At 42.5% G+C, this 18535-nt stretch overlaps 1 protein-coding gene across 2 annotated transcripts in view; it reads right to left on the bottom strand.

The window, feature by feature from the left end:
- CDH20 (cadherin 20) overlaps nucleotides 1–18535 on the bottom strand; it is an 818630-nt gene that overhangs the window by 200869 nt on the left and 599226 nt on the right. For both annotated transcript variants that reach the window (XM_077269730.1, XM_077269731.1), the window contains one exon: nucleotides 5158–5224. The gene's annotated coding sequence lies outside the window, so the exon portion shown is untranslated. The remainder of the gene's footprint in view (nucleotides 1–5157; nucleotides 5225–18535) is intronic.

The following is an 18535-nucleotide window of genomic DNA, read 5'->3' as shown; positions in this document are numbered from 1 at the left end:
TTAGGCTCCCTCCGGTGGTTATAAGTGGTAGTGCTGCTGTTTGTCCTTCACAACAGTCATCAGCTGCTTCCACTTTGGACGGGGCTATTTAGTCTGGCTCCTTCCTTTATTGAGTGCCAGTTGTCCATTGTTTTCTAGGGATCCACATCTCTGCTTGGTTTCTCCTTCTGGATTGTCCAAATCATCAAAGATAAGTCCTGGCTCTGTTTTTGCAGTCCACATGCGGTGGACTTAATAGTTCTGTGAATCGCTATGTTTTTTCTTGTCCAGCTTTGTCTGTGTTAAGATTTACTCAGCCAAGTTGGAAGCTCTGGAGTCACAGTGTTACCCTCCATGCCTTTAGTTAGCTGTGGAGATTTTAGTATTCTCTGTGGTGGATTTTGTAGTATTTTTTATACTGACCGCACAGTACTCTTTCCTGTCTTTTCTTTCTAGGTAGCGTGGCCTCCTTTGCTAAATTCTGTTTTCAGTCTGCGCTTGTAATTTCCCTCTCCTCTCACAGTCAATATTTGTGGGGGGCTGCCTTTCCTTTGGGAATTTTCTCTGAGGCAAGATAGTATTCCTGTTTCTTTCTTTAGGTGTAATTAGTCCTCCGGCCGTGACGAGGTGTCTAGGGAGTGACAGGAACATCCCACGGCTATTTCTAGTTGATGTGTTAAGTTCAGGGTCTGCGGTCAGTATAGAGGCCACCTACTCCAGAGCTCGTCCATGCTGCTCCTAGGCCACCAGTTCATAACAGTTGTCCTCTGCTTGTGGTGCTGAAGCCGGCATTCATCCCTTCTGTCCTGCTCAGCTGAAAGCAGCGCTTGAAGGAGAGAAGGGATAAAAGATCAAGTTTTTTTGTTTAAAATAAAGTTTGGGGGTCACCTCCCTCCTCCCATCACCCGTGTGCCCACCCGCTTGCAGAGAAATACTCACTCAGCTCCCGCGATGTCTCCTCTCAGTGCCGGCAGCCTGTCCTGTGTGAGCAGTCACGTGGTACCACTCATTACAGTGATGAATATGTGCATATTCATCACTGTAATGAGCGGTACCATGCGGGGGATGGGAGGCAGGAGGTGACCCCCAAGCTTTAGTTTTAACAAAAAAAAGCAAAAACTTGATTTTTCATGCAGGGGAGAAGAGATGAATGCCGCCTTCAGCACCACACGCAGGGGGGACAGTGCTTACTGTAGTGCTGTCTCTCCTACCACGGTACGTGCACACGGAGGAGAGTGCACACTGTTCTCCATGTGCACGTGTGTGGGACACTTTGTGGACCGTGCTGCCGGAGATAGGCGGACATGTCTCCGTGTTTTCAACACAGACACACGTCCGTGAAAACACAGAGACGTGTGCATAGACCCATTCATTTGAATGGGTTTACATGTGTCAGTGTCTCCGGTACGTGAGAAAACTGTCAGTACACGTACCGGAGACACTGACGTGTGAAAGAGGCCTAATATAGCAACCTATAATCCAGAAATTGGTATAAGTCCCACTTTTTGAACAGAATATATAATATTGTGTAATTTAATAAGACGCAAAGCAGAACCAATTAAGAACTTCTCTAACTAAATGACTAAATTATAGAAGCAGGCAGGTTCACTACTAATCTGGCTCCCATCATGTCCTATTGACACAAAATTAAAATGGATTTTATGTATTAGCAAGCTAAAGAAGCACGCCTCCTATCAAAGTTTTTATCCTCTTAATATATATTTCAGCCATCATATTATATGGCACTGTGTACTTACAATTCCTCATTTTACCTTTTTACCTGACTAATTCTTCTGCTTTTTCCATTAGGTCTATGACATCACGTGATTACAAATAAATATATTTAGCTGTAAGCACAACTGTCAACTGGTGCGCAAGTAGGTTCCCAAACAGTGCTTGACTAGTAGAATAAACTTTGTACACAGGAAATTGCATAAGTTGTATTTTAATATGATCCACATGTTGTAAAAATTATACATACAAACGTTTCGGTCAATCAGACTTTCCTCAGTAAACCGACTGCAAATAGAAAATATTTAAGCATGTGATGAATGGCCTATGTCTGTATCAAAAGGAAAATACCTTATCTTGCTGTGATGAGTATGTCATGACTCAAGACGGGGTGGTTCTGGCCACATCCTGGTCATGTCAGGGTTAAGACACTTAGCCTCTCTTTGGTTCTGGGGTGGCTATTTAATGCAGTTCCTGGGTCCAGTGTCTGTGATACTTCCGTTTACTCGGCTAGGGATTGCTGATCCGGGTTTCTCATCTGTAATCGTTTTGCCTCTGTGTGTGTGAGCTTTTCTGTGTATGACCCAGTTCATCCCCTGACTTCTGCTCTGTACTGCCCTGTCCTTCCTGGTTCTCTGACCCCTCTGCTCATCTTGGTTCACTCGCTCTCTCATCCCTAGGTTCTGCGCTCTCATTTGGCTTTGACCCTTGGCTCTCCATTTGACTACGTTTACGTTTTGTGCCCCGTATTCCGCGCTCTCAGCTGCTTCCCTGTCCTCGTGCGTTGTAGCTCCGCCCCCTGAGGATCACATGACTGTTTAGTGTCAGGTCCTGTGCACACTGCGTGCTTTTGCTCTCACACTCCCTGCGCTCAGTTCCGGACCCCCTGCAAGCACCCCTAGGCTCCTGAGGTAACACACACCGTGTGTCATTTCAGAGTGGGGCAGCGACGAGGTGTCCACCGCTGGTCGTATTACGTGATTTAAAATGGACTAGCTGAATCCTTCTAAGCTCTATGTAGAAACAGGAAGTACATTTTCTCTTCACAAGGCACCACTCTGCAAAAGTCTATGTCAGAGGGGAGGAGTGGAATAGCTGGGCCAGGAGGTGATGAGAGAGATGATTCATGCAAGGAAAAGAGACTTCCTGTTCCTATATAGAGCAGAGCAAAGAGAAGAATTAACTGGATAGAAAGGCAAAACTAGCAATTGTAAGTACACAGTGCCATATAATATGATGACTGCAATATATTAAGAGGATACAAAATTTGGAGGGAGTGCTTCCTTAAGTAGTGAGCTAATTCATAATTTGATTCTTTTTGTGTTTTGGTCCATTCATAAATATGAATGATTTCTATTAAGAAAGCTGAAGAGGAAAATCGATGTCTGCCTCCTTACATAGCTATTATAATCTGTGTTCTGAGCCCAGTAACTACATGCTACTGTATAGCACTGTGACATTAGCAAGTATTGACTTCTGAGAGTAATTACTTTTAGGAAAGCTTAGTATAATCTGGGAAAAAAATAATGTATTTTTAAATACATGAAAGGTTTATCACATGTGCTTTTTGTACATTACTAAATCTGAAATTCTGAGCAAAAGTGGAAAAAGCTGTTTCTTTGTTCCAATATTGCAACACAAGGAACGGGGTCTTTTTTTTCAGATAACCAGCATCTCCAAAGTCTTTTGTTCTGTAGGAAATAAAACGGACTCCCTGAGTTGTGTATGAGCGAGCTCAGCAGTGTGTGAATGGGCACTTGGCACATGACGCTTCACGTGCCCCAGACTCTTTTGGAACAGTGAATCCGCTTCAAAGAGGTGCTGTGACATGATCACCCCGAGCAAGTACCCAGTCCGCTATTCACACAACCAACAACATTGCTGCTTTGTACTGTATTCAGATGGGTCCTCCGCTTCTGCAAATGAAAGGGGACAACCTCATTGATACCTTGTTAGAGGGGGTGTTGGAAATACAAAACAGATACCCATTACAATTTCCCTCCAGCTATTTGAAATGAATCCAATTAATAATCTGGATTTCAGCATAGAAGTGAAGAAACACTTTCTCATTAATTTCTGCCTTGGAGCTTGGGTTCATAGTCAAAAGCACATATATACATAAAAGAAAGTAATGAAGGGCTTATTTGATTTAACTACAGTACACACATAACAAGTCATTCCGTTTTGATATAGCCGACTCTCCGATGTAATGGGATGTAATTTAAGTGGGATATCTGCTCTCCAACATCCCCTCAAGCAAAGCAACATTTTTAATCCCAATTAGTATTTCAGGGGAAGTGTTTTCTCCCTTCTCAGCATAGTAAATCGACATTACGTGTACATGAATGGAAAACAATCAGCCTCATTATTCGAGCTTGGGAACGATAACAGAAGCAACCTTTTCCATCATACTGTCACAAAAGGTGAGAAGGAAATTAAACACAAGGAAATAAAACTACTGGACAGACTGAGAAGTCTCTTTAATGTCTTATTAAAGAATTCGGAGCTCAATGGTGCTCTGGTTATTGTCGAGAAGTCAGTTTAGCAACTCTTGTGGACAGCTCAACTTTCTGGTGAACTGTATGGGGGCTTGGTGTAACACACACTTATTGACTTAGTCACACACATCAATAGATGAGTATTTTATACATATTCTCTAATTATCCAGGAGAAGTGAAGCTGAGGTTGTCATTTAGTTATTATGATATAATAATATACTTATGATCAGTGGATTGCATGGAGCTACAAGTAAACCTACAATATCATTGTGACTAAGGGCAGTTTCAGACTAAACACTTAAGTCATATGTGGATCCAGCAACAAGTAGTCAATAAGTATAAAAGCATAATCCCTTTTTTTCCTCTGACACCATTTCTGGCTTTGGCCAAAAACTGCAGCTCTTTTTTCGCTTAAAAAAAAAACACTCCAGAGCGTTATCACAATACACAAGCTATGCTTTTCCAAAAAGACATCTAATTCTACTACATGTCTATTATCTGGTGTTGCCAAAACTACATGGAACATTTACTAAATATACAAAAACACATGCTACGATTGTAAAGGGGAATCGTTTCATTACATTAGGTCAAAACTAAAATAGGGACACAAGATATTAAATTCCATGTGTAACTTTATCAAGTGTCAATCAATAGAAGAGATCACACTCTCCAATTGCACACACATTTTTATCTTCTAAGCTATGCCTTGAGCTATTACGACTTACAGATGTAGCAGACCCGAGTTTGTGATTTTACAAGCTAACTGGTTTTGCATAGAACTGCTGTTAAAAGCCGAGTCAAATGATTAAAGTGTCAAGTTCATGTCTGCTGCATGTGTAAAAACCACAATCAAGCACACTTAGCTTACATCTTTTCATTAGATAGTGCCCAAATTATCCATTCCTCAATTACCCACCCATGTGTTAATGTAAAGATTATATTACCGTACCTTTTTCCTATGGAACAATTTCTTTGCTGAAAAAGAGATCCTTAATGAACGCAGGATACTTCTGTTGCTGTAATAAAAAACATTGCAGCACGTCAGAATATTTTTTTACTTCTTAGCATCCAATTTTCACTTGTGAGGCAGGCAACTTTCACTGAGAAGCGAAGAACACAATTTTAAAAAGACACACCAATCAGTGTCTGGGCTTCAGCCTGCTGTCCTCCCTCCTCCTCCTCCTCCATCCTTCCCCCATCTCACTGATTCAATGGACGAGCCCTGAGAGATTTACGTAAGAAGTCATTCATAAGTAAAAGTCTGAGAATACTGACAAAACCCAAAACACCGGCACAATTTACAATATGGTAAAGAAATTTCAAATTGATCAAAGCCCACGTTGCATCTGCTACTTCAAATCCTGCAAAATGGAGAACAAAGCCGGTTTTCCCAAATAGGTACAGTAGCTTGTGTAATTAGTCCGATAAGTAACATGCACATAAGCAGCGATATAAGAGATCCCCGCAACCTTCCTATACATTTCTCTCTTTAATTGGACGCTCTATGTGCCCTAATTAGACGCTGCAGACTTTTAATGTTGTATCTCCTTTTATGTAAATCAACAATGCATCTGGGCTGGCCTATTAAATCATTATTAATTAGGAATTACAGTACTCCCGGAGAACGCTGTTATTATTGGATGCCGCTGGCTTCATTTTCCGTTTGCTTTCGACTGCTGACAGGCTACTAATTGTGAAGAGATTATAGTGTTGATACTTGGCTGCCATCTAAGCAGCAAGTTTTATGAGTGAAACTTATTGGGTCTTTAATCCTGATGAGTCATGAAGACAGGAGGATACGATTCTGTAACGTGTTTTTCTCCAGGGGAAAGCAGAACTGTGCTTTTGTTTGCCGCGCAATATTTAATATACCTCTGATTAATTCTATTTCTTAATTAGCAGCTTCCCGTACACGGGAGAAATGACTTTTAATGCTTATTTCAAGTACATGAAATCATTTGTTACATAGATGAGGAGGATCCGGCAATGAGCCATTTGTTTTCAAATATAACCATCTGGCCTCCTAATAAAATATGTTTTGGACATCCCCGTATGTTTTAAATAATGGAAGTGCAAGTCACAGAGTTTTCCTCTTGTGGGAATATTAATCTTGATTTAACAGATTCTGGGGTACATAACATGATGTGCACTGGTAATAGGGGTATTTGGCCAGCTATTCACAGTACATAAAGATGTATCAAAATGCACTTGTGGGATTCAATCAACTTTTCAGTGTTTAAGGCCGATTCCATGCATCCTTTTTTTCTCATAAATGTAAAATGGTCCATGTTTTCTCTAGCCTTCTGGAGTCCTTTTTTTGGTTGGTCTGCCAAATTTTGCATCCATTTTTCATATCTGAAAAAAGGGGGTTTCCACGACCCCAAATGCTCTAAGATAGCAAGAACTCACTCTCCTTGGGTCCAGCACTGCCTCTGCACCACTGCTCGGGTCTTGGTGTTTTCACTGCAGCGGTGACATCATGTCAATCTCACGCATCACCGATGTAACCAGGCTCTGAGCTCAGCGGCTCTACTGGGGTACACGGCAAGAGTTCAGTGATGGATTACAATGTAACATCGTCGCCGCAGCCAAAACACTGAAACTGGAGTAATGGGGAGCCAGCACTGGATCCGCAGAGGGTAAATAGCCCAGGGTGGGAAGGCATTGAAAGAATGCTTTAACCCCTTCACCCCCAAGGGTGGTTTGCACGTTAATGGCCAGGCCAATTTTTACAATTCTGACCACTGTCCCTTTATGAGGTTAAAACTCTGGAACGCTTCAACGGATCCTGGCGATTCTGACACTGTTTTCTCGTGACATATTGTACTGAAAAAAACGGAAATTTGGCGAAAATTTTGAAAATTTTGCTATTTTCCAACTTTGAATTTTCATGCCCTTAAATCACAGAGATATGTCACACAAAATACTTAATAGGTAACATTTCCCACATGTCTACTTTACATCAGCACAATTTAGGAACCAACATTTTTTTTAGTTAGGGAGTTATAAGGGTTAAAAGTTGACCAGCAATTTCTCATTTTTACAACACCATTTTTTTTTAGGGACCACATCTTATTTGAAGTCATTTTGAGGGGTCTATATGACAGAAAATACCCAAGTGTGACACCATTCTAAAAACTGCACCCCTCAAGGTGCTCAAAACCACATCCAAGAAGTTTATTAACCCTTCAGGTGTTTCACAGGAATTTTTGGAATGTTTAATAAAAATGAACATTTAACTTTTTTTTACACAAAAGTTATTTCAGCTCCAATTTGTTTTATTTTACCAAGGGTAACAGGAGAAAATGGACCCCAAAAGTTGTTGTACAATTTGTGCTGAGTATGCTGATACCCCATATGTGGGGGTAAACCACTGTTTGGGTTCACCGCAGAGCTCGGAAGGGAAGGAGCGCCATTTGACTTTTCAATGCAAAATTGACTGGAATTGAGATGGAATGCCATGTTGCGTTTGGAGAGCCCCTGATGTGCCTAAACATTGAAACCCCCCACAAGTGACACCATTTTGGAAAGTAGACCCCCTAAGGAACTCATCTAGATGTTTGGTGAGCACTTTGACCCACCAAATGCTTCACAGAAGTTTATAATGCAGAGCCGTAAAAATAGAAAATCATATTTTTTCACAATAATTATCTTTTCGCCCCTAAGTTTTTATTTTCCCAAGGGTAAAAGAAGAAATTGGACACTAAAAGTTGTTGTGCAATTTGTCCTGAGTATGCTGATACTCCATATGTGGGGGTAAACCACTGTTTGGGCGCACCGCAGAGCTCGGAAGGGAAGGAGCGCCATTTGTCTTTTCAATGCAAAATTGACTGGAATTAAGATGGGACGCCATGTTGCGTTTGGAGAGCCCCTGATGTGCCTAAACATTGAAACCTCCCAGAAGTGACACCATTTTGAAAAGTAGACCCCTTAAGGAACTTATCTAGATGTGTGGTGAGCACTTTGACCCAACAAGTGCTTCACAGAAGTTTATAATGCAGAGCCGTAAAAATATTTTTTTTTTTTTTTTTTTCGCAAAAATTATTTTTTAGCCCCCAGTTTTGTATTTTCACAAGTTTAACAGGATAAATTGGACCCCAAAAGTTGTTGTGCAATTTGTCCTGAGTATGCTGATACCCCATATGTGGGGGGGAACCACTGTTTGGGCGCATGGCAGAGCTTGAAAGGGAAGGAGCGCCATTTGGAATGCAGACTTAGATGTATTTTTTGTAGGCGTCACATTGCATTTGCAGAGCCCCTGATGTACCCAAACAGTAGAAACCCCCCACAAGTGACCCCATATTGGAAACTAGACCTCCCAAGGAACTTATCTAGATGTGCTGTGAGAACTTTGAACCCCCAAGTGTTTCACTACAGCTTACAACGCAGAGCCGTGAAAATAAAAATCTTTTTTTTTCCCACAAAAATGATTTTTAGCCCCCCAAATTTATATTTTCCCAAGGGTAACAACAAAAGTTGTTGTCCAATTTGTCCCGAGTACGCTGATGCCCCATATGTTGGGGCAAACCCCTGTTTGGGCGCACAGGAAAGCTCGGAAGGGAAGGAGCACTGTTTTACTTTTTCAATGCAGAATTGGCTGGAATTGACATCGGATGCCATGTCGCCTTTGGAGAGCCCCTGATGTGCCTAAATAGTGGAAACTCCCCAATTCTAACTGAAACCCTAATCCAAACACACCCCTAGCCCTAATCCCAACGGTAACCCTAACCACACCCCTAACCCTGACACACCCCTAACTCTAATCCCAACCCTAATCCCAACCGTAAATGTAATCCAAAACCTAACCCTAACTTTAGCCCCAACCCTAACCCTATCTTTAGCCCCAACCCTAACCCTAACTTTAGCTCCAACCCTAGCCCCAACCCTAACCCTAGCCCTAACCCTAGCCCTAACCCTAACCCTAGCCCTAACCCTAGCCCTAGCCCTAACCCTAGCCCTAACCCTAGCCCTAATCCTAGCCCTAACCTTAACCCTAGCCCTAACCCTAACCCTAACCCTAACGGGAAAATGGAAATAAATACATTTTTTTTAATTTTATTCTTTTTCCCTAACTAAGGGGGTGATGAAGGGGGGTTTGATTTACTTTTATAGCATTTTTTATAGCAGATTTTTATGATTGGCAGCCGTCACACACTAAAAGACGCTTTTTATATCAAAAAAGTTTTTGCGTCTCTACATTTTGAGACCTATAATTTTTCCATATTTTGGTCCACAGAGTCATGTAAGGACTTGTTTTTTGTGGGACGAGTTGATGTTTTTAATGGTAACATTTTCGGACACGTGACAGTTTTTGATCGCTTTTTATTCCGATTTTTGTGAGGCAGAATGACAAAAAAACAGCTATTCATGAATTTCTTTTGGGGGAGGCGTTTATACCGTTCCATGTTTGGTAAAATTGATAAAGCAGTTTTATTCTTCGGGTCATTACGATTACAGCGATACCTCATTTATATCTTTTTTTATGTTTTGGCGCTTTTATACGATAAAAACTATTTTATAGAATAAATAATTATTTTGGCATCGCTTTATTCTGAGGACTATAACTTTTTTATTTTTTATTTGATGATGCTGTATGGAAGCTCTTTTTTTGCGGGACAAGATGACATTTTCAGCGGTACCATGGTTATTTATATCCGTCTTTTTGATCGCGTGTTATTCCACTTTATGTTCGGCGGTATGATAATAAAGCGTTATTTTTTGCCTCGTTTTTTTTTTCTTTTCCCTACGGTGTTCACTGAAGGGGTTAACTAGTGATATAGTTTTATAGGTGGGGTCGTTACGGACGCGGCAATACTATATATGTGTACTTTTATTGTTTTTTTTTATTTAGATAAAGAAATGTATTTATGGGTATAATATATATATATTTTTTTCTTTATTTAGGAATTTTTTAAAAAATTTTTTTTCACACATGTGGAAATTTTTTTTTAAACTTTTTTACTTTGTCCCGGGGGGGACATCACAGATCGGTGATCTGACAGTTTGCACAGCACTCTGTCAGATCACCGATCTGCCTCACAGCACTGCAGGCTTACCAGCGCCTGCTCTGAGCAGGCACTCGGTAAGCCACCTCCCTCCCTGCAGGACCCGGATGCTGCGGCCATCTTGGATCCAGGCACCTGCAGCGAGGAGGAGGTAAGAGACCCTCACAGCAACGCGATCACATTGCGTTGCTCCAGGCGTCTCAGGGAAGCCCGCAGAAAGCCCCCTCCCTGCGCGATGCTTCCCTGTACCGCCATGTTTGATCGCGGTGTGCCGGGGGTTAATATGCCGGGGGTGGTCCGTGACCGCTCCTGGCATATAGTGCCGGATGTCAGCTGCGATAGTCAGCTGTCACCCGGCTGCGATCAGCCGCGCTCCCCCCTTGAGCGCCGCCGATCGTGCTGGACGTACTATCCCGTCGGTGGTCATACGGGCCCACCCCACCTCGATGGGATAGTACGTCCAATGTCAGAAAAGGGTTAATGGACAGGTACAAGACAGAGAGATTTTCTGTTTGATCATTTTTCGATTCCCGTCTTGTGCAATACCCCTTAGTGCTGCACTAGGGATAACAGAATGGGGCAGATTTACTAATTCTGTAATACATATAGGCACAGAAAACTTCGTCTGCGCCAAATATATTACAGTGGCTCAAGCTGGATTAAAATTTCATGCATCTTCGAACAGTGTTGTCTTAATGTTGCATCCTTGTTGTCCCAATGTTGCATCCTTGTTGTCCCTATTAAATCATTGGAGGCCAATATCTAAATGTGAAAAAAGAACTTAAACATCTAAAGAGAATTACAGGATCTGTTGTTTAATACAATGAATGTCTTATCACCAGGAGATAATCACTGCTTGGACTACAGGTTACGTGAGCCCTGGTCCGACCACACCAACTCCCAATGTACACAGAAAGCTGTGGAATGGGCAGGGTTAGCTTTCTAAGCTCTGCTACATGCTACATATAAAAACTCTGATTGTATCACAACTGCGTCACCAATTAACCTAAGTGATACATCATTAAAATCAAGGTCTCTTTTCTTACATTACACTGCTCTCAAATGAGGTAGTAAAAACTTTTGACTGATTTCCTTTAATAGGTCTTTCTTATAGGGGTAATCAGAATCTCAACAAAGATACAATAACATGACTTTAGGCATATCTTCTAAATAAAATATGTATGTTTAATTTATTTATTAATACCCGCAATCAATATGACCCTACTGGAATAGCTGTAGTAATGTTTAAACTTTTCTGAAGCAAAAAGTAGAATACACGGACAAAAACACAATATTACATTTTCTGTCTAGAAATGAATTACTAGCACACATTTCAATTTAATACATGCGATAAATTTGTGATTGGAGCAGCCAAAGTTTCTCAACAATCCTATGGAATTATGATCCATGCTTGAAAAAAAAAATAATGTTGCCTACGGCCAAAGAACACAGAGGGATAGCAAAATGGGGGCATTGTCAGAAGCTATTTTGTCTTATTTCCAGAGTTGAGCTCTTTAGAGCTTCATGTCCCTCCAGCGGTGAGGAGGATACCTTTGTAAAAGGCAGTAGTCTATAAGTAATGACAGCAAACGGTGGGCAATGATAGCAGAGTTACACAGAAAATAAGTCATAGCACGCATGGTTTCAAAAATACTGACTCTACATATAGAAGATTTGATAGAGGAGATGTCAGCGCACTATACATGATTGCAGATGACAGTTTAACAATTCACTGATGGTTTATCAAATTTGACAAAGGATAAGGAAACCGGCCGCCTTTATTATCGGAGTGAATAATATGAGCTTTCTGGGTAAATAGTCAGGTATTCCGAGTCATGTCAATATACTGAATATCCTTTTCTATATTTTTTGGTCAACTGGAGTAATAGACTGAGAACTGTGTAATGCCGTAAGTGCTGTGTAGAATCATGTGTGCTGGAATATTTTACACCCATTCAATTTGGTAGCTAGACATGCTGATCACAATAAGGTTCATTTGTTTTGGTGCTGGAATCAAGTAAAGCAATAAAAATTACAATAGTTAGATTTTGGAACAATGAGACAAGAATGTGCTTCTTCAAGCTTAGGACATGTGCCCACATTTAGTTTTTGCAACATAGTGTTGGCAGGAAAAATATTGCATAAAATATGCACATGTTTTGCCGCTTTTCTTTTAGCGGCCTTTGGCTTGATCTTGAGCCACAGCAATGAATGAACACTCTGTAGGAAGATGGATTTTGTGCAAGTCTAAATAGGTCCATTAGGATCTTCTGCGCTGTTATCTTGATAGTATCAAGACATCGGGTTGCTGGTTTTCCTCTTTGCCTTTTTTTTCTATTCTCATGTCCCGACCAAGATGTCCTTCTCCAGTGATTGCTCTCTTCAAATGATGAGTGCAAAGTAGGAAAGTCATAGATTGGTGATCCTTGCTTTGAGCGACATATCAGGCTTGATTTGTTCTAAAATTGATTTCTTTGTTCTTGCTGTCATCCATGGTATTGATAACATCCTTCTCCAGCACGACATTTCTTTTGTCTTGTTTCTTTCTCATCCAGCTTCTGCATCCATAAGCTACTACATAAAACACCAGACTGTGTATAAGCCATGTCTTCATCGCCAGTGAAATGTTCCTCTATTTGAAGACCTGGCTCAAAGCTATTCTCCTGTTGATTACCAGTGTCGTCGCTGCATCTTGACTGATCATCTATCCAAGCAGGTTGAAGTTCTTTACAACTTCCGATTCATCGTCGTCCATCTCAAATGTGTCCTGCTCATATATGGCTGTAGTCAATATCTGTCTTCTTTGTGTTGAGTAACTGTCCCATGTTGAGCCATGTTGCTGCCTTGTAGAATGTGTTCATGCATTTTTTTTACTTTTGCTTTTTTTCTATTCATATGATGAGTGAAAAATTATGCAAAACCGTTGAAATAATTGACATGCTGCAGATTTAAAAAACACTTTGCTGGTACTGTTAAAGGCAGCAAAAACGCAGTGTATGAACAAACTGTAAAGTCTAAAGGCATACAGCAGGGTTGTGAGCCATGCACGACCTATATTCTGCATTATGATACTTCAATACAGCAAATACTATGGCAAACCATGCATCTATATATGATTCTTACCTCTATAGTTTAGCACTTCATGGGCAAACCCACCATTCATTTTTTTCTATTGGAATCAATATAAACCTGTCAAAAATACTTCCTACTTGCAGAAGTGTATTATTACCCCATAGACTTTTGTTTTAGTGTCTTAAGGCTCCATGCATGTTTAGCATGTTTAAGTTGTTTGTACATGAGCCTTAAAGAGGACACGCCATTTGCTATTAATATGTATTTTTTTTAACCAGGCTCTTTTTTCTTTTGTTCCTTCACCCCTTCTTAATTAAATGTAAAGGTCTGTTTAACAAAGCGGATGTAGTCCTTAACCGTTCTCAGTGGGAGTGTTATTGTGGTCCATGTGCAGCGCACCAGAGTCCTGGTCACTGCAGTATTGACGCTCCGCCACTAAGGGGAGTGATGGTACGTCTGATGGCACTTAAGGAGTTCACCTGACCAGGTATCACAGTCACACATTACACGTCACACTCTGGCCACCAGGGGGAGCAAAGGGTTCTATGTATTAGGCCACTCCTCACAATCTGGTAAAACTGGGGGCCAGATAGGAAGTTAATCAGAAGCTGACTGGGTTGGATCCAGGCAACATCCTGTGGCAGTGGGTGTTGCGGGGGAAGATTCAGGGGGGTCCCTGTCAGGGGTGGGATCCTGGCAGTGGCCTAGCAAACAGAACAGAACAGAACGTTACGGAGCTGCGCCTGCACCCGTTGTGGCGGCATCCTAAGAAAGGAAACAAAGCGAGGTTTATTGTGGAGAAGTGAGAAACGAGATCGCAGCAAAAAGGAGATAAAGCCAGTAGGAGTCGTGCCTTAAGAACGTGGCAACATCCTACTGAGGCGCGTAGCCGGTGGCCGGAACGCCGAGGAAGTATTGGGCTCCAAGCATTACTTCAAACAGCGGCAGGACAGTTAATTATAGGTTGGCTGTCTCACCTAAATCACCTAAGCAGACATAGGGGGCAATTGTGGGAGAGGGGCGACGCTAGGGTCCCAGAAGAACTCCAGGCCTACCCGTCATACTGGTGCGTCCTATCCATATCATCTGGGGGACAGAGAAGAACATCAGAACAGATACGAGTTGTGAGAAAGAACATCAGAAACAGACACAACAATTGTGAGGACTATCCCGTGGTGCTCAGCAGGGAGGTAGTACAACACACAGGCGCTAGAAGGTAGGCACTGATTTCCACCTGCAGAGGAAACTCTGGATGTGCCTTCTGACTGGCCGGTCTCAGCCAGCCCTGTTAGCAGTACTCTGGATTGCGGATCCTGAAGCCTTCAGTAAAGAGGTAAAGAGACTGCAACCCTGTGTCCTCGTTATTCATCGTGCCTTGCACCACGCACCACCATCACACCTTTCATTGGACGCCCCTTAGCAGGGTCACAGACAGAGTCTAGCCACCGTGACAACCCCAGGACCGAGACAGAGAGGCCCGGTACCGAGTACCCCACGGCTCTGCATCTGGGGGCGCTCCACATGCCCTGTTTGATTACTTTAATGCATTAGAGCACTTTAAAGGGGTTATCCGGTCTTAAACTACAAGTCTACAGTTACTTTATGTGACAGCAGACTTGTGAATACTCGCATCGTGTTCACTGCACACTGTTAGGATTCTACAATGCAGGAGCCGGGAACGTCGGTTAATGTGACTGCAAGTATGCGATATGTATATTCTCGGCCATACTTTGTCTAGATGGGCGTGCGCAAGTGTATTGAGCAAGAAACAGTCTAGTTGGATTGTGACTGGGAGAATGCATATCACATACTTGCAGTCACATTTATTTTCATGCTTTGCTTATATACTGTATATTACTCAGCACTTTACAGATATTATTAGCACTGTCCCTATTAGGGCTCACAATCTAAATTCCATGTTAGCATGGTTAAGGAAAGTAAGAGGAAATCAGAGAACCTGAAACACACAAACATGGGAAGAACATACAAACTCCTTGCAGATGTTGCCCTCTGTGGGATTTGAACCCAGGACCCCAGCGCTGCAAAGCAACAGTACCACTGAGCCACCATACAGTGCTAACCACTGAGCCACTGTGCTGCTCATGACCACTGTTCCCAGCACTATCACTGGAGAATCCTCATAGCGTGAAGCTCATGCAATGTGAGGATTCACAAGTCTGCAGTCACATAGAGTGACTGCAGACTTATAGTTGAAGGCTGGACAATCCCTTTCAATTCTTATTATTACATATATTATTATCAATCTATTTAGTTTTTAGTCTTTGAATTTAGATGCCCCTTGACCACTGTCTATTCTAGGGAGACCTATTGTTGCCACTTATTTTGCTGTGCTTTTCTTGTGACTTAATACAGATTGTGCTTTATAATTTGTTGGCTATTGGCACTGTGTGTTTGCAGGTTGTCATTCTAGATTTGGCTCTAGCCTTATTGATTTTGACATGTTCTGTATGCACTTTAATACTGAGGCTGGCTCTGTCACCCTGACTATATGTGCAGATTCTGCTATTAATTTAGTAATAGTCCTTGAAGGCTAAGGCCTGAACCACTGTTTCATAACATTACAACATAGAAATGATCTAACATCTAAGGACACAGCACATTCTCTCCCACTGTATTGTGTCTTGTGTAGTTCAACACATGTCATGTAGGTTGGAGAATGATGTGTGTAAATCAATTACTGACTGCAATTGTGAAGCCCTTTCCTTGTCCTTACACATGATGCCTGAGGTTGTGTAGGCCCAGAAAGACGGCTCTGTCAATTATATTGTCTTCAAGTGTTTAGAAAATATAGACACATAAGAAATGAAATCTTAAGTGAGAATGAATGACAATGGTGGATTTTACAAGGGCTCTAAATGGCTTGATTAACCAAGTATTACATTGATATGAATGTCACCTTTTTATTGATACATGTGCAGTTTTGTGTTGACATCTGCCTGAGAGTTGAAGTGCTATTTCCAATCAGGAGAAACAAACCTATTTTTTTCTCAGATGTCATCCTAGTTGCTTCAGTTTTCATCCATTTTTTTCATTGAAGCAGGTAGATTGCCTAAACTTTCTTTATCCATTGACTCTTTGATGGATCAGATAAAGGGAATCTTTCACCAGGTCTTTAGCTACCCCACCTAAAATGTAGGGGCAGAGAACTGATCTGCTACAAATACTCAATGAGTGAAAATACCCAATCAGGTTACCGTAGGTACCTGATGGACAAACATTCAATCATCTGATAGCCGTCATGACTGTCTTCTTGGTGTTAATGTATTTTCAATGGGAAGAGAGACAAATTTGTTGATGATAAATTGAGTGATTATATTTAAAATAGCCTAAATTTAAATGTGAGCGTTCCTCTAAAATCATCGATTTGGAGAAACGGGGTCAGTGGGTGCTCTCATCCGCTGGCCCAGCTGCTTTTAGCAAGACTGCATGGACCAGGGCTCATACCACTGAACGCCCGCTCTATCTCCCGGTGGGCAATACACTAAACTGATAACACAGGGTTAGGGTAAAACAGTGTGGCAATACTTTATTGAACCACAACACACAATAGCAAACAGAATAGTCCCAGCAATTACCCCCAAGATGTTGCACACTACAGGGCCTCACCCTTCCGCTAACTCAGTCCTGGAGAAGGCCCCTTGGTGGCCTGGTAAATGGTGCTCTGTTGGTACAATATCTGGGCTGGCTAGGGTGATGGAAGACCCAGTGTTCCGAGGTCCCTGGGCCTTGATATCACTGATCTTAACTGGCTGGAATTGGCTATGGAGGTTGGCTGGTGTAGGGTGGTTAACCTGCCATATAGTGTGAACAGGGTATATCACTTGATCCTTTGCTGGTGTATCCTGGGGGTAGTGCCCCTCAGACCCTGCTGGCTCGTGTTGGCAGATGTTGACTCGCTGAACTGGCAATCTGGCTCCAGGCTTTGGCCCCTCGCCTTTGGAACAATCTTTGGCAAGGTGTCCAAGTCGCCCACATATATAGCAGTGCCGTGGGTTGGGCAATTCATGGGTACTGTTGGTAACCCTTGGTCCTGGTTGTCGGTCAAAAGTTTGGTTGAAGGGTCTTCTTGGATCGGTGGGCATATCGGATTTCCAGCAGGGTCAGTTGACTGTAAATTCATCAGCCAATTGGGCTGCTTGCTCTGGAGTGTCGAGCTTCTGGTCGGCTACCCACTCTCAAATTTCTGGGGCCATCTTCTTCATAAGTTGCTCAAGCATGATCACAACCCAAAGGGCAGCAACAGACTGGGCAGCCCTACCGTCAAGCCAGCGGTTGCAGTGTCTCCAGAGTTGACTGCCAAATTCTACATAGGAGACCCCCCTGGCAAGACAATGTCTGGAACTTGGTGCGATACCTCTCGGGGATGATGGTAAAAAGCGCCAGCAGGGTGTCCTTAATAGTTCCATAATCCTGGCAGTACTGAGACCCAAGTGACCAGGCAGCATCCTGTGCCTGACCAGCCAAACTAGTCCACAGGTATTTAGCCCAGTCAGCTCTGGGTATCTGGTGCATCATCATCAGAGTCTCAAAATCTTGCAGATGTTCATCAACCTCTGTGCTTGACTCATTGAACACTGGCACGTCTCTGTAGTGAAAATGATTTCCTTGGTGGTGGAACATCATGGAGGTAGGGTTCGACGTTGGTTGTAAAGGTACTGGAACTCCCAAAACTGATTCAATAAAACAAGCCCTCTCCTCACTTGAGGTTCCGGGTCTCAATGCAATCAACAATTCCTGGATTCTGGCAGCTGGTGACTCGGTATTAGATTCCAAATTACCACTGGATCCCGGATTTGGCAAGCAGCTTAAATCCTCTGGGTCCACTTCAGCAGGGTTTTCATCTTCCTCCACAACATTCTGGGCATCCCAACAAACTAATTCCTTGATGAAATCCGACCGAGTATCCGTGGTCCGGTATTCAATACGTCAAAGCTGGCACAGCTCCTGTAGTTGTCGTTTCTTGTCACGGCCTCCCAAGGCTAAGTTGGTGGGGTTGTACATGGTGACATCCGAAACCTACTGTGTATGCCTCATCAATGGTCTGTTGGGTCTGTCTGTATGCCTCCCTAGTTATGAAGCCCTGGACGGTGTCTATGAACACTAGTCCCCTGCAGCTCCCCTGGTTCCGTCGGCAGGGCCATATTTGCCACTAGGCACTTAAGGGCTCGTGCCTAGGGCGGGAACAGGCGGGGGGGGGGGCGGCACCTGAGAAAGGTTTTTTTCATACTA

The sequence above is a fragment of the Ranitomeya variabilis genome, chromosome 6, assembly GCF_051348905.1.
Source record: "Ranitomeya variabilis isolate aRanVar5 chromosome 6, aRanVar5.hap1, whole genome shotgun sequence".
NCBI lineage: Eukaryota > Metazoa > Chordata > Amphibia > Anura > Dendrobatidae > Ranitomeya > Ranitomeya variabilis.
This window is presented reverse-complemented; position numbering and strand designations above follow the sequence as displayed.